Genomic DNA, 12742 nt, shown 5'->3' on the forward strand with positions numbered 1-12742 from the left:
TAGGACTAGTGAAAAATGCTAATTCTGACAACAGCACCATCATTTAAAAATCAAAGCACCTTTGAATTATATTAGAAATGAGAAGAAAATGGGAAGTGGTGAAAGAAAATAATTATGTCCTCGGAATCTGGCAATATCTTAGCCCCTCCAGCTCTGCTCTCCTGCTGTATGCCGCCGTAGATACCCTCCCAGGAGGGATTCCCCCCCTCCCCCCCCCCCCCCCCCCCCCCGCCCCGGGTCCGGAGACCTGCTTTGTGTTCAGGTTGCACGAAGAGGGAGAGGGACGCCTGGCTTTTCTTTATTCCCCCCAGAACAGGCTGATGGGAAGTTGGAGCCTTCCTTCCTGTCTTGAAACAGCTCCCACGGTGCGGTGTTTCTATTTCTAATTGCTCCGAGATGAACGTGCAGCCGTGCGCTTTGCAAGAGCAGCCTCGCCTCGACGGGCTCCAGGGCCGAGCGGGCCCGAAGATGTGAATTTCTGCTTCCGGGAGCAAGCAGCTCTGCGCCCCCGGCCGGGCTCGCGTGGCCCCCCGCGCGACGTGGGCGCTTTGGAGCGCGCTTCGGGCAACGGGAGCGGAGCCCGCGGCGCGCTGCCTGTCCCCGGGCACGGCCGGCTCCCACGTCCCCGGCCCCATTCAGGCCGCCGAGGCCGCGCCGCCTCGCTCGGCCCCCAGATTACGGCCCCGGCGGCGCCCCCAGCCGGGGAGCGGGGGGCGGGGGCTGCGCGCCCAGCCTGCGGCCCAGATGGCGGGCCAGCCCCGCGCGGGGACACTTTCTCAGGCTTTCAAAAAGAGCACTTTCTTTCCTGCCTAATATTTAGCTCCTTCAAATGCAAATGGAGAGGTTTCGCTCCAAGGTTAGCATAACAATTATGGGAAAGCTTTAAATCTGATGCGTTTGTTTACACGATGAAAGGCGGGCAGGATCCGCGAGCCGGAGGCCCCGGCTTCTCAGCAACTATTTTCCAACTAGTGAGCTGCAAGTCAATTTGAGATCACAAAGAAAACCAATTTATGTGACGGCGTGGGCTAATTTTGGAGGGAGTTCTCCATTGTTGTCGATGTGCGGGTTTTTTTTTTTTTTTTCTTCTTCTTGTTTTTAAATGACCGCTGCTGAAATAGTGATTTCCCCCCCTCCCCCCTTTTTAACGGTGAAGTCTGGGTGAGGTAATTGGTGTTGGTGACAGGCAGGAAGGTCTTCATTACCCGGGACGGTGGGAACGGGGGTGGGGTGGGCACAGGTAGAGGATTTTCCAGGCACTTGGTGGGGTGTTGGCCCAGCGTGCAGAAAAGTCTCTTTTAGTTTGCTAGAGTTTAGAACATTTTCTTAAAAAAAAAAAAAAAATATATATATATATATATATATATAATCATTTTTCTGCGATTCAGTCTTAGACATTTTCTTTTATTATTTTATTTTATTCTAATTTTTCGTATTTCGACAAGGTGTTGTTAAGTACCACTGATGGGTATCAGACTAAGACTTAAGGGGAATGACATTTTCTCACTATAAGTCCATTCATTTCCAGATGCTGACAGTGAGGCCTGGGCCCGCCCACTGGAGGTGACCCAGATCTGCCTGGAGAAAGGCCTGGTGACCAGCAAGAAAGAAATCTCAGGCCTAGTTTCCTTTTTTAAAACTGTCTCTCTCTCTCTCTTTTTTTTTTTTTTTTTACTCTTAGATGTTCCAGGAGACTTTTCTAGACCTTCCTCCTGGGGCCATCCTCCACCTGTCACTTCGGGAGATGCGGTGAGGTCTCAGCCTCCTAGGTCTTCCTCACCTGAGACCCAAGAGAGACTGGAGACCCTTGGGAGCTCATTAAATCTTTCAGCCGCATTGACAATATATTGGCAAATGCTTCGCGACCCACTAGGATCTACAGTGCCTAGGTATTTAACAACATTATACCATTTGGGGAGTATTTATTGACCAACATACATATGCCGTTATCAATGTTGAGATGAAGCTACAAAACCTCCCCCTTCCCCCTGCAGTGTTTCTACAGATGAGCGGTAATGCGTGTCCTAACAGTGGGACCACAGCAAGCATGTGTGTGCTATTCCTAACAGGTACAAAGCTGTGGTTTGCAACTCGAGTGAGGCCTGGAGTTGCCCGAGGGCCTTGTTAAAACACAGATGGCCGCACGTCCCCTCCAGAGCGTCTGCCCAAGCAGGTCTGAGGTGCAGCCTGGGAATTTCCATCCTCACAAGTTACTTGGGAACGCTGATGCCTTCTTTCCGAGACCAGTCTCGGAGAAGCCCAGCCTAAAAGATTCATAGAAGTGTATAATTGTGAGTGAACCCAACATGATAAAAGAGTTGCCTTTGTACAAGAATAGCTTAGAGGAAAACAATAGCGACTGATGAACCATCCACGCTAGAAATTAAGTGAGATTAAGGAACTATTCTTAAACTTAAATATTTCTCAAATATAGGTGTTTAAAGATTGTTGGCTTGACCTACTTGGGAACTCAAAATGAGTCAGATCTTCCTGAGTAATAGATAAGCGTGTTTTTGTGAACACCATTCAGGTCTGCTAGGCAGGTGAATGGGGTTCCTGAGGGATGGTGGTATATATTTGTTTTCTCATATTGAGACGCTCGAGGTCCGCTGCACTGAACTTGCCCCTTGGCCGTCTTAGCACTCATGCCTCTTTTCTTAATTATCCTACGTCTTGGTTTCTTCCTGAATGTTCTCTTTCCCTGAAATCCTCCTCAGGCTCCTTCTCCTTTGTTAAGACAGCTCTTCAAACCCAACTCCTGAATAAACCTTCAAGACAGAGAGAGATTTTCATGAAAACTTAACCATTAAAAAAAAAAAAACAAAACCTCTTATAACTCCCTTATTTATCTAACCATTTGATATAATTGAACATACTTACTGGCTTATGTTTTAGTGTCTGTATTTGATCTTGGGGTCTTTAATATGTACATTTTCTCTCTGTGTCTCTTTAAGACACAGTGTGAACAAGGGAGGGGGCAGAGAATCTTTTTTTCTAAGTTTATTTATTTATTTTGAGAGAGAGAGCCCTAGCAGGGGAGGGGTCAGAGAGGAGCAGAGAGAGAGGGAGAGAGAATCCCAAGCAGGCTTCGAGCTGTCAGTGCAGAGTCTGACATGGGGCTTGAACTCATAAACCGTGAGATCATGACCTGAGCTGAGATCAAGAGTTGGACACTCAACCAACTGAGCCACCCAGGCTCCTTAGAGAGAGAGGGAGAGAGAAAGAGAGAATCTAAAGCAGGCTTGACCCGTAGTGCAGAGCCTGACATGGGGCTTGATCCCATGACCCTGGGTCATGATCTGAGCCGAAATCAAGAGTTCCCAGGTGCCCCTTCTATTTGACTTTAAATTGCATATCCTATGAGGGAGAGACATTTTATTTATTTATTTATTTATTTATTTAGTGTGTTATTTACTTATTTATTCAAATTCAGGGTAGTTAACAAGTTAATTAACATTGGTTCAGGAGTAGAATGCAGTTACACTTACATATAACATCCGGCGTTCATCCCAGCAAGTGCCCTCCTTCATACCCATCACCCGTCTAACCGCCCCCCCCACCCTCGTCCCCTCCAGCAACCCTCAGTTGTTCTCTGTATGTAAGAGTCTCTTATGGTTTGCCTCAATCTCTGTTCTTATCTTATTTTTCTTTTCTTCCCCTATGTTCATCTGGTTTGTTTCCTGAATTCCACATATGAGTGAAATCATACGATGTTTTAATTCTGAGGTTTCATAGTCACCAGTACAGAGCCACACATAAAGAGACACATAAAAACAAGTTATTTTGATGATGACGTCTCAATTAGGAACTTGACATTAAGTTCGGTTCTGTTTACCTGCTAGGAAAACACGGTTGAAGATAGATCTTCTGTATAAAGTCATACTGTGTTAGCCACTTGACCATGGACACGTGCCATTCAAGTTGCAAGACAAATAGTAACCTGAAATTACAGGAGGAATTTTTCTCAAATCATATTTTTATATGCATTGAGGAAATATAAAGCTCAGGAAATCATATGTAAATTGTTCCGTGAAATAAATGAACCGCTAAAATTGATCTTGGTTGACCAGGTATCATGACATGCCGGAGAACGTTGTTCTGGGGACCAGGTGCTTCCCCCGTGACTAGTTTTGTGATATTATATGTTGCGGGTGGAGGGAGATGCTGTTGAATGTACTTTGTTGAATAAGTCATGCCACCCGTCTTTCAATGACAAGCACGAGGGGTGGGTGATCCTTGGGGTTCTTTCTGGATTACGTGTATAGCATCTGCTTGGATTTCCTTCAACCACATAATGCAAGAGGGTCAGCTCTGGTTTAAACAGGTGCCTCTATTATGATAATATTGTCAACACCTTTTAAAATTATTGTCATCTCCTCTACATATGTTGTAGTCTCCTTGGATTTGAGGAAAATGCTATGTTGATTGTTTTTCATTGTAAAGGAGCCAATTTCTTTGAGCAACTGCTATTTCTACCTGAGCACTCAAGTCATTGAGGAGACATTTAATTTAGGGACGGAGCAGAATTTCTTTACCCTTGCTGTTATCCTGTGTTACAGCTGACTGCTTTAGTGCCAATAAAATGCTAAGGGCTCTGGTTTTTACTGGGCGAAGCACTGAGTGGCAAAGTCATTCCTATTAAATATTAACATCATTTACTAAGAATATAATTAGAAATAAAATAAACTGGCACATAAAATTTGTATCTTAATCATCCTCTGCTCTTGGTTCAGGTGTTGAAAAATTGTTTTCTTCGTCCTAAATATAGAGTTAGGGTTTTAAAAGGATTAAGCTGTCATCCCAGGGAGGCAGTGGACATTTCCACAGGTATCTTAAGAGACTTGAATTTTTTGGAAGTCAAGTGCAGCTCGTGACAAGAAACGTGTGTGTGTGTGTGTGTGTGTGTGTGTGTGTGTCTTTGTTGTGTGGCGGGGAGATGGAGGTGAGAAGCCGATGAGAGAAAGTGGAAAATGAGGAAATAAATGGGGCTCTAGAGTATTTTCTAGTTTTGAAATAAAACTGTGGTTTGAGTCCGGTGGGTCAGTTATATATAAATATAGCGTAGAGGGCAGATATCCAGAAATAACAGATTTTAATCTCCAGAGGGAGAGGGAGAATTAACCAGAGAAGAAGCCTTTGAACCAGGGTACTCCTTTAGCTAAGAATGGTGAGCCTTGAGTGCGCTTATTCCAATGTATTTCTGTTTTATCTACCAATACTCCCGATGGTAGACATCTTCGTTGTTTTCATTGATTTTTGCTGTTATAAATAATGCTACAATGATCATCACTGTGCTTATTTCCTGGTGCAAAGACGTCATATTATCTCTAGGGCATCTTCCTTTTATGATGTATTATTAATTTCTATTCTGCTTGATCTATAATTTTTGTTAGCAAATTAGTAATCCGTAAACTGATACTGTGTATTTTTCTTTCCCACGTAATTTTCTACCCTTCTACTTTTTTTTCTTTTTGAGGGAGAGAGAGGGCGCGGTGGGAGGGACCGGCAGAGGGAGAGAGAGAGACAGAGAATCCTCAGCAGGCTGCACACCCAGCACAGAGTCCGACGCAGGGTTGCATCCTTCCACCCTTAGATCATGACCTGAGTTGGAATCAAACATCAGATGCTTAACAGACTGGGCCACCCCAGTGCCCTATGTTTAAAATCAATTATTAGGAACATTCTCATACAAATCCTATGATGACTGTATGCATTACAAGTAATCATTCTCACTCTGTGACTGGGATTTTCATCCTTTTTTAGGCATCTTTTGATAAACAAGTTCTTAGCTATAAATGACTTACCAATCATTTTCTTTATGGTTTCATTTTTTTGTGTCTTGCTTCAGAAATCCTTTTTCTCAAAAAGACATTGTCACATTCTTTTTATAAAAGTAGTAAGCCCTCGATCAGTCTGAAATTGTTTTTTTTACGAGGTGTGAAGGAGAGATCAGGTTCCATTGTTTGCCCTATGGGAACAACTGGCTACCCCAGCGTGATTTATGAAATAGCTCCCGCTTTTCTGTTGGTGTCTGATGTCACTTCTGTCGTATACTCAGTGTGCACGTTCATCTGGGTCTGTTTCGTGGCTCTCAGTTGTGTAGTGTTAGTTTATTTGACGATACGTGCCCTAATTCTGTGCCGTTTTAATTAAAAACTGGCTTCTTAGTGTTTTGGCAGAGGATAAATTCTCACCTGACTCCTCTTCCAGAGTGTCTTGACCGTTTTTGGTCTTTTGCTCTTTCATGCACACTTCAGAATTAGTGTGTTAATTCCTGTATAAGGCCTCTTCTGAATTTTGGTTGAAATTGCCGTGACTGTGTGGCCCAAACTGGGGAGAAGGGACATTCTCGCCATGTTACCATATTGAATGATGTGGTCTGTAAATATGATAAATCTCTCCATTTACTTACATCTGCCTTAATGTCTTTGGACAAAAGTTGGTAAGTTTTTCCGAAAGGTCTCATGTGACTTTCGTTCTGGATACTTTATATTCGGTGCTACTAAAAATGGCATATTTGAAATAATGAAAGGCTCTACGTGTCGCTGTTGTACAGAAAGGTAGTTGGCTTTTATGTAACAACCACATCTAGCAACTCTGAACTGTCTCACTAAAGTTGGTAATTTATTTGTAGATTCATTTGATTACTTGTAAACCATATGAAAATCATCACACAAGACAAAAATAGTTTTATTTTTTCCTTTCTTTATGGCTTTAACATTTCATTTCCTTTTTCTCTTTTTCTCCTGCTTTTCTTCTTCCCTTCCTCTGTGCACCTCTCCCTTGCTGCCTCCCTTCCAAATCTTTCCTTCTCCTGCTGTATACCTTCCTGACCCCCACTACCCTGTCCAATCATTTTTATTGCACTAGATAGGACCTTAGGGATAGCATTAAATAGAAATACTGACAGCAGGCAAATATACCTTATCCGTGATTTCCAAAGGAATCCTTAACGTTTTGCCATTAAATATGATGTGAGTTGGAAGCTTCATGTGTGCACATGCGTAGAAGACAGCCTTTGATAAGAAGGTTCGTTAGGCCTTTTTGCAGAATGAATGAAGAATGAATATTGAGTTTTATCAAACTTTCGTCTTTTGAGATAATCTTATTTCCTTTGTTACTGTGGTAAATTACGTTAATCAAATTTCTAATATTGAACCAACTATACGTTTCCTGGCTAAACTAAATTGGCATTTAAAGAATTTTAATTGTGTTCAGAAACATAAAATTTACTATTTTAGCCATTTTTATTTTTATTTATTTTTTAAAACATTTATTTGTTTTTAGAGAAACAGAGAGCGTGAGTGGGGGAAGAACAAAGACAGAGGGAGAGAGAGAATCCCAAGCAGGGTTCTTGCTGTTAGCACAGAACCCGACATAGGACTTGATCTCATGAACAGTGAGATCATGACCTGAGCCGAAATCAAGAGTCAGATGCTTGGATACTGAGCCTCCCAGGTGCCCCTTAACAATTTTTAAACGTACCATTCAGTAGCGTGAAGTATGTTCACATTGTTGTGAAACAGATCTCTGGAACTTTTTCATGTTGCCAGACTCTGTCCCCGTTAAATGACTCCCCATGTTCTCCTTCTCTAGGTCGTTGGCAACCCCCATTCTACTTTCTGTTTGCATGAGTTTGACTATTCTGGATACCGCAAGTAAATGGAATCGCAGTGCTTGTGTTTTGTGACTAGTTTATTTCACTGAGCAGAATGTCCTTTAGGTGCATTCATGTTGCAGCATGGGTCAAAATTTTCTTCCTTTTGGGGCACATGGGTGGCTCAGTCGGTTAAGCATCCAACTTCGGTTCAGGTCATGATCTTATGGTTCATGGGTTCGAGCCCCGTGTCAGACTCTGTACTGACAGCTCAGAGCCTGGAGCCTGCTTCGGATTCTGTGTCTCCCCCTCTCTCTGCCCCTCCCCTGCTCGTGCTCTGTGTGTGTCTCTCTCTCTCAAAAAAAAAAAAAAAATTACAAAACATTTAAAAAAGTTTTCTTCCTTTTAAAGATGGAATAATATTCCATTGTATGTACATATCACATTTTGTTTATACATTCATCTGTCTTTGGACTGTATCCACCTCTTGGCCATTGTGAATAGTGCTGCTGTGAATATTGGTTGTGCACACACCTCTTAAGATCCTGCTTTCAGATCTTTTGGATAAATACCCAGAAGCGGAATTGCCGGATCATATGGTAATTCTATTTTTAATTTTTGAGGAACAACTATACTATTTTCCATAGCAGCTATACCATTTAAATTCCTGCTAGCACCGTAAGAGGGTTCCGATTTCTCTCCGTCCTTGCCAACAATTGTTATTTTCTGTTGTATCAATAGGTGCAGTTCTAAGATGTCTGAGATAATATCTTGTGGTTTTGACTTGCCTTTCTCTAATGATTAGTGATCGTAAGCTTCTCTTCATATGCTTGTAGCACATTTGCAGATCCTCTATTCGAGTTCTTCCCACATTTTTAAATCAGGTTATTTGTGAGTTGTTGTTATTGTTGCTGTTGTTTCATTGTAGGAATTCTTTATATATTCTGTGTATTGACCTCTCATCGGATATATGATTTGCAAATAAATATTTTCTTTCGTTTTGTAGCATGCCATTTTCACTCTGTTGATTGTTGTCTCTGATGAAGAAGTTTTTACTTTTGGTATAGTCCATTTTGGCTGTGTTTACTTTTTTTGTCTGTGCTTGCTGCATTTGTTTTCTTTTTTTTTTTTTTAATTTTTTTTTTTCAACGTTTATTTATTTTTGGGACAGAGAGAGACAGAGCATGAACGGGGGAGGGGCAGAGAGAGAGAGAGAGACACAGAATCGGAAACAGGCTCCAGGCTCTGAGCCATCAGCCCAGAGCCCGACGCGGGGCTCGAACTCACGGACCGCGAGATCGTGACCTGGCTGAAGTCGGACGCTTAACCGACTGCGCCACCCAGGCGCCCCTGCATTTGTTTTCTTAATACTTTGTTGAGGGAGATTGTATACCCGTATTTATGAGTGCAATTGGCCTGTAATTTTCCTTTTTTATACTTTCCTCTCCTGGGTTTGTATCAAAATCATACTAGCCACATAAAATAAGTTGAGGAATGTTTCTTCCTTTTATATTTTCTGAAATATTATGTGTAAGACTGGAATTATCCGTCTATGAATAATGACTAGAACTTCCCTGGGCCCGGTGTTTCATTTATGGGGATATTTTAAACTGTTGATTAAATTTATTTAATGGTTTTAAAACTATTCATGTGGTCTAGTTCTTTAGTCCATTCGACAAGATTTATATATATATGTATGTATGTAAATATATGTAAATATATACACATTAATAAATATATTTATAATAATAAATATATATTTATATTTGCATATATACATACATGTATACATATATATTTCCCTAAGAATCTATTTCAATGTTTTTGATAGCATAAAGTAGATAATTTTTTTTTTTTAATTTTTTTTTTTTTCAACGTTTATTTATTTTTGGGACAGAGAGAGACAGAGCATGAACGGGGGAGGGGCAGAGAGAAAGGGAGGCACAGAATCGGAAACAGGCTCCAGGCTCTGAGCCATCAACCCAGAGCCTGACGCAGGGCTCGAACTCACGGACCGCGAGATCGTGACCTGGCTGAAGTCGGACGCTTAACCGACTGCGCCACCCAGGCGCCCCGATAATTTTTTTTTACTACTTTTTAAATGTTTGAAGCACCTGTAGTTATGCACCCTTTCCATTTCCGTATTGTTTATTTGCTCTCTTTTATTACTCAAACTTTCCTGAGGTTTGTCAATTGAATTGGTCTTCTCTCAAAGGTCAGCTTCTGTTTGTGATCCTCTATTGTTTGTTTGTTTTTCCTATTTTATTATTTTCTGATTTTTGTTATTTCACCCCATATACTTTATTCGAGTCCATTCTGTCTTTGAAACTTAAGTTATCTTCTTAGTTCAGTATTTTTTAGCTTTTCCTTCTTTAAAAATACATTTTTTTAATGTTTATTTATTTTTGAGAGAGAGAGAGAGACAGAGTATGAGCAGGGGAGGAGCAGAGAGAGAGGGAGACACAGAATCCAAAGCAGGCTCCAGGCTCTGAGCTGTCAGCACAGAGCCTGACGCGGGACTCGAACTCCCAAGGCATGAGATCATGACCTGAGCCGAAGCCACCCAAGTGCCCCTCCTTTTTAATATAGGCATTGAATGCATTAATTTTCTCTCTGCGTATCATTTTACCAACATCCCTGAGTTACTTAGCATTTTTGTATTGTCTAAGTATATGGTCATTTAAATAAGTTTTCTGCTACTGTTGATTTTTGTGATAATATTATATTTCTATAAAATAACATTTTATGTTTTTGTCAATGTTCTACATGCGGTTTCAGAAAATGTGTATTTTCCAATTGTTAGGAATAATTTTATGTAACTCATAATACTGAGGCTACTATTTATGTTCTGTATTCTTATTCACCTCTTTATTTTTGTTTATTAATGGGGAAGGTTTTGTTTTTAATGATTATTATTTATTTTTGAGAGAGAGAGAGAGAGAGAGAGAGATACAGAGTGTGAGCGACGGAGGGGCAGAGAGAGAGCGAGACACAGAACATGAAGCAGGCTCCATGCTCCAAGCTGTCAGCACAGAACCCGATGCGGGGCTCGAACTCACGGACTGTGAGATCATGACCTGAGCCCAAGTCACACGTTCAACTGACTGAGCCCCTCAGGTACCACTTCGCTTGGCTAATAAATGGATGATGTTCTCTAAATGGGAGCATCATGTCATCTGCATATCATGAAAGTTTGACTCCTTTCTTATCAATTTGGATGCCTTTTATTTCTTTTTGTTGTCTGATTACTGTGGCTAAGACTTCCAATATTATATTTAATAAAAGTGTTGATAGTGGACATCCTTGTCTTGTTCCTGACCTTAGGGGAAAAGCGCTCAGTTTTTCCCCATTGAGCATCATGTTCGACGTGGGTTTTTCATATACGGCTTTTATTATGTTGAGATGCGTTCCCTCTAAATCTACTTTGTTGAGGGTTTTTATTAGGAATGGATGTTGTCCTTTGTCGAATGCTTTTTCCGCATCTGTTGAAATGATCGTATGGTTTTCATCCTTTGTCTCATGAATGTGATGTATCATGTTGATCGATTTGAGAATACGGAACCACCCTTGCATCCCAGGAATAGATCCAACTTGATTGTGGTGAGTGCTAGTATTTTATTAAGGATTTTTCCATCGATGTTCGTCAGAGATACTGGTCCGTAGTTCTTTTTTTTGTCGTGTCTCTGCCTGGCTTTGCTATCAGGGTAAAGCTAGCCTCATAGAATGAATTTGGGAGTTTTCCTTTGTCTTCTATTTTTTTGAATAGTTTGAGAAGAATAGATTTGAACTCTTCTTTAAATGTTTGGTAGAAATCATCTGTGAAGCCGTCTGGTCCTGGACTTTTGTTGGTTGGAAGTTTTTTCATTACTGATTACTGATTCAGTTTCATTCAATTTCATTGCTGGTAATCAGTCTTCCTACTTCAGGTTTGGTGGAGTATATGCTTCTAGGAACTTACCCATTTCTTCTAGGTTGTCCAGTATTCTGTATGTTTAACTTAAGAATCTTGGGGCATCTGGGTGGTTCAGTCGATTAAGTGACCCATTTTGGCTCGGGTCCAGATCTTGTCGTTGGTGAGTTTGAGCCCCACATCAGGCTCTGTGCTAACAGCTCAGAGCCTGGAGCCTGCTTCAGATTCTGTGTCTCCCTCCCTCTCTGCCCCTCCCCCGCTTGCTTATGCCCACTTGTGAGCTCTCTCTCTCTCTCAAAAATAAATAAACATTGGGGCGCCTGGGTGGCGCAGTCGGTTGAGCGTCCGACTTCAGCCAGGTCACGATCTTGCGGTCCGTGAGTTCGAGCCCCGCGTCAGGCTCTGGGCTGATGGCTCAGAGCCTGGAGCCTGTTTCCGATTCTGTGTGTCCCTCTCTCTCTGCCCCTCCCCCGTTCATGCTCTGTCTCTCTCTGTCCCAAAAATAAATAAACGTTGAAAAAAAAATTTAAAAAAAATAATAAATAAATAAATAAATAAACATTAAAAATTTTTTTACAGAATCTTAATCACTCTCTCACTTAATAATATAGTTATTTTAAAATACTTGAAGTCTCATTACTTTCCTATTGCCTTATTTGCTATTATTTTTCAGTGTTTTTCAGACCCCATAAAATAGATGTTATAGTTTTATATATTCAGTGTCCTTTCTTTATTGTTTAGGTAACCCAGGTTTGCTTTTATTTCTCTTCTTGGGTTTCTCACTGTTATTTTCTGTCTTTCAGACTTTCTTTTTCTCTCAGTTTTATTTTTTCGAAATTAAATCCTATTGGTATGTCTTCAGTGAGTCTCTTTTAATAGTACATACTCAAAATTTGCTTGATGCTTTTATTCTGTACACATTCTTAAATTGTAATGTCAGTGAATATAGAATTCTGGCTTGGCATTTATTTTTCCTTAGCGTGTGCTGATTCATTTTGCTCTTTTCTGACTTGTGTCATTACTACTGAGAAGTCAGCCACCTGTCTAATTCTTACTTTCGTTAATTCACCTTTTAACCTCTGGATTGTTTTAAGATAATCTTTTGTCTTTGGTACTCTGCAGACTTTTGATATATGTCCAGGTATGAGTTTCTGTTTATTTATCCTGCTCTGGATATATTGAGAATCTGAGAATTGGCATTTTTAAAAAATTCCAAAACAAACTTTAGCCAATAT

The 12742-nt window shown here is 41.0% G+C and overlaps 1 long non-coding RNA gene across 1 annotated transcript in view; it reads left to right on the forward strand.

The window, feature by feature from the left end:
* The first annotated feature begins 485 nt into the window (after nt 1–485).
* Nucleotides 486–12742, forward strand: part of LOC147580718 (uncharacterized) — a 188084-nt gene continuing 175827 nt past the window's right edge. The window contains exons 1-2 of the long non-coding RNA XR_015251032.1: nt 486–856; nt 1682–1889. This is a non-coding gene — a long non-coding RNA (uncharacterized LOC147580718). The remainder of the gene's footprint in view (nt 857–1681; nt 1890–12742) is intronic.

The sequence above is a fragment of the Puma concolor genome, chromosome B2 (assembly GCF_028749965.1).
Source record: "Puma concolor isolate L17-30 chromosome B2, mPumCon1.1.hap2, whole genome shotgun sequence".
NCBI classification, from domain to species: Eukaryota; Metazoa; Chordata; class Mammalia; order Carnivora; family Felidae; genus Puma; species Puma concolor.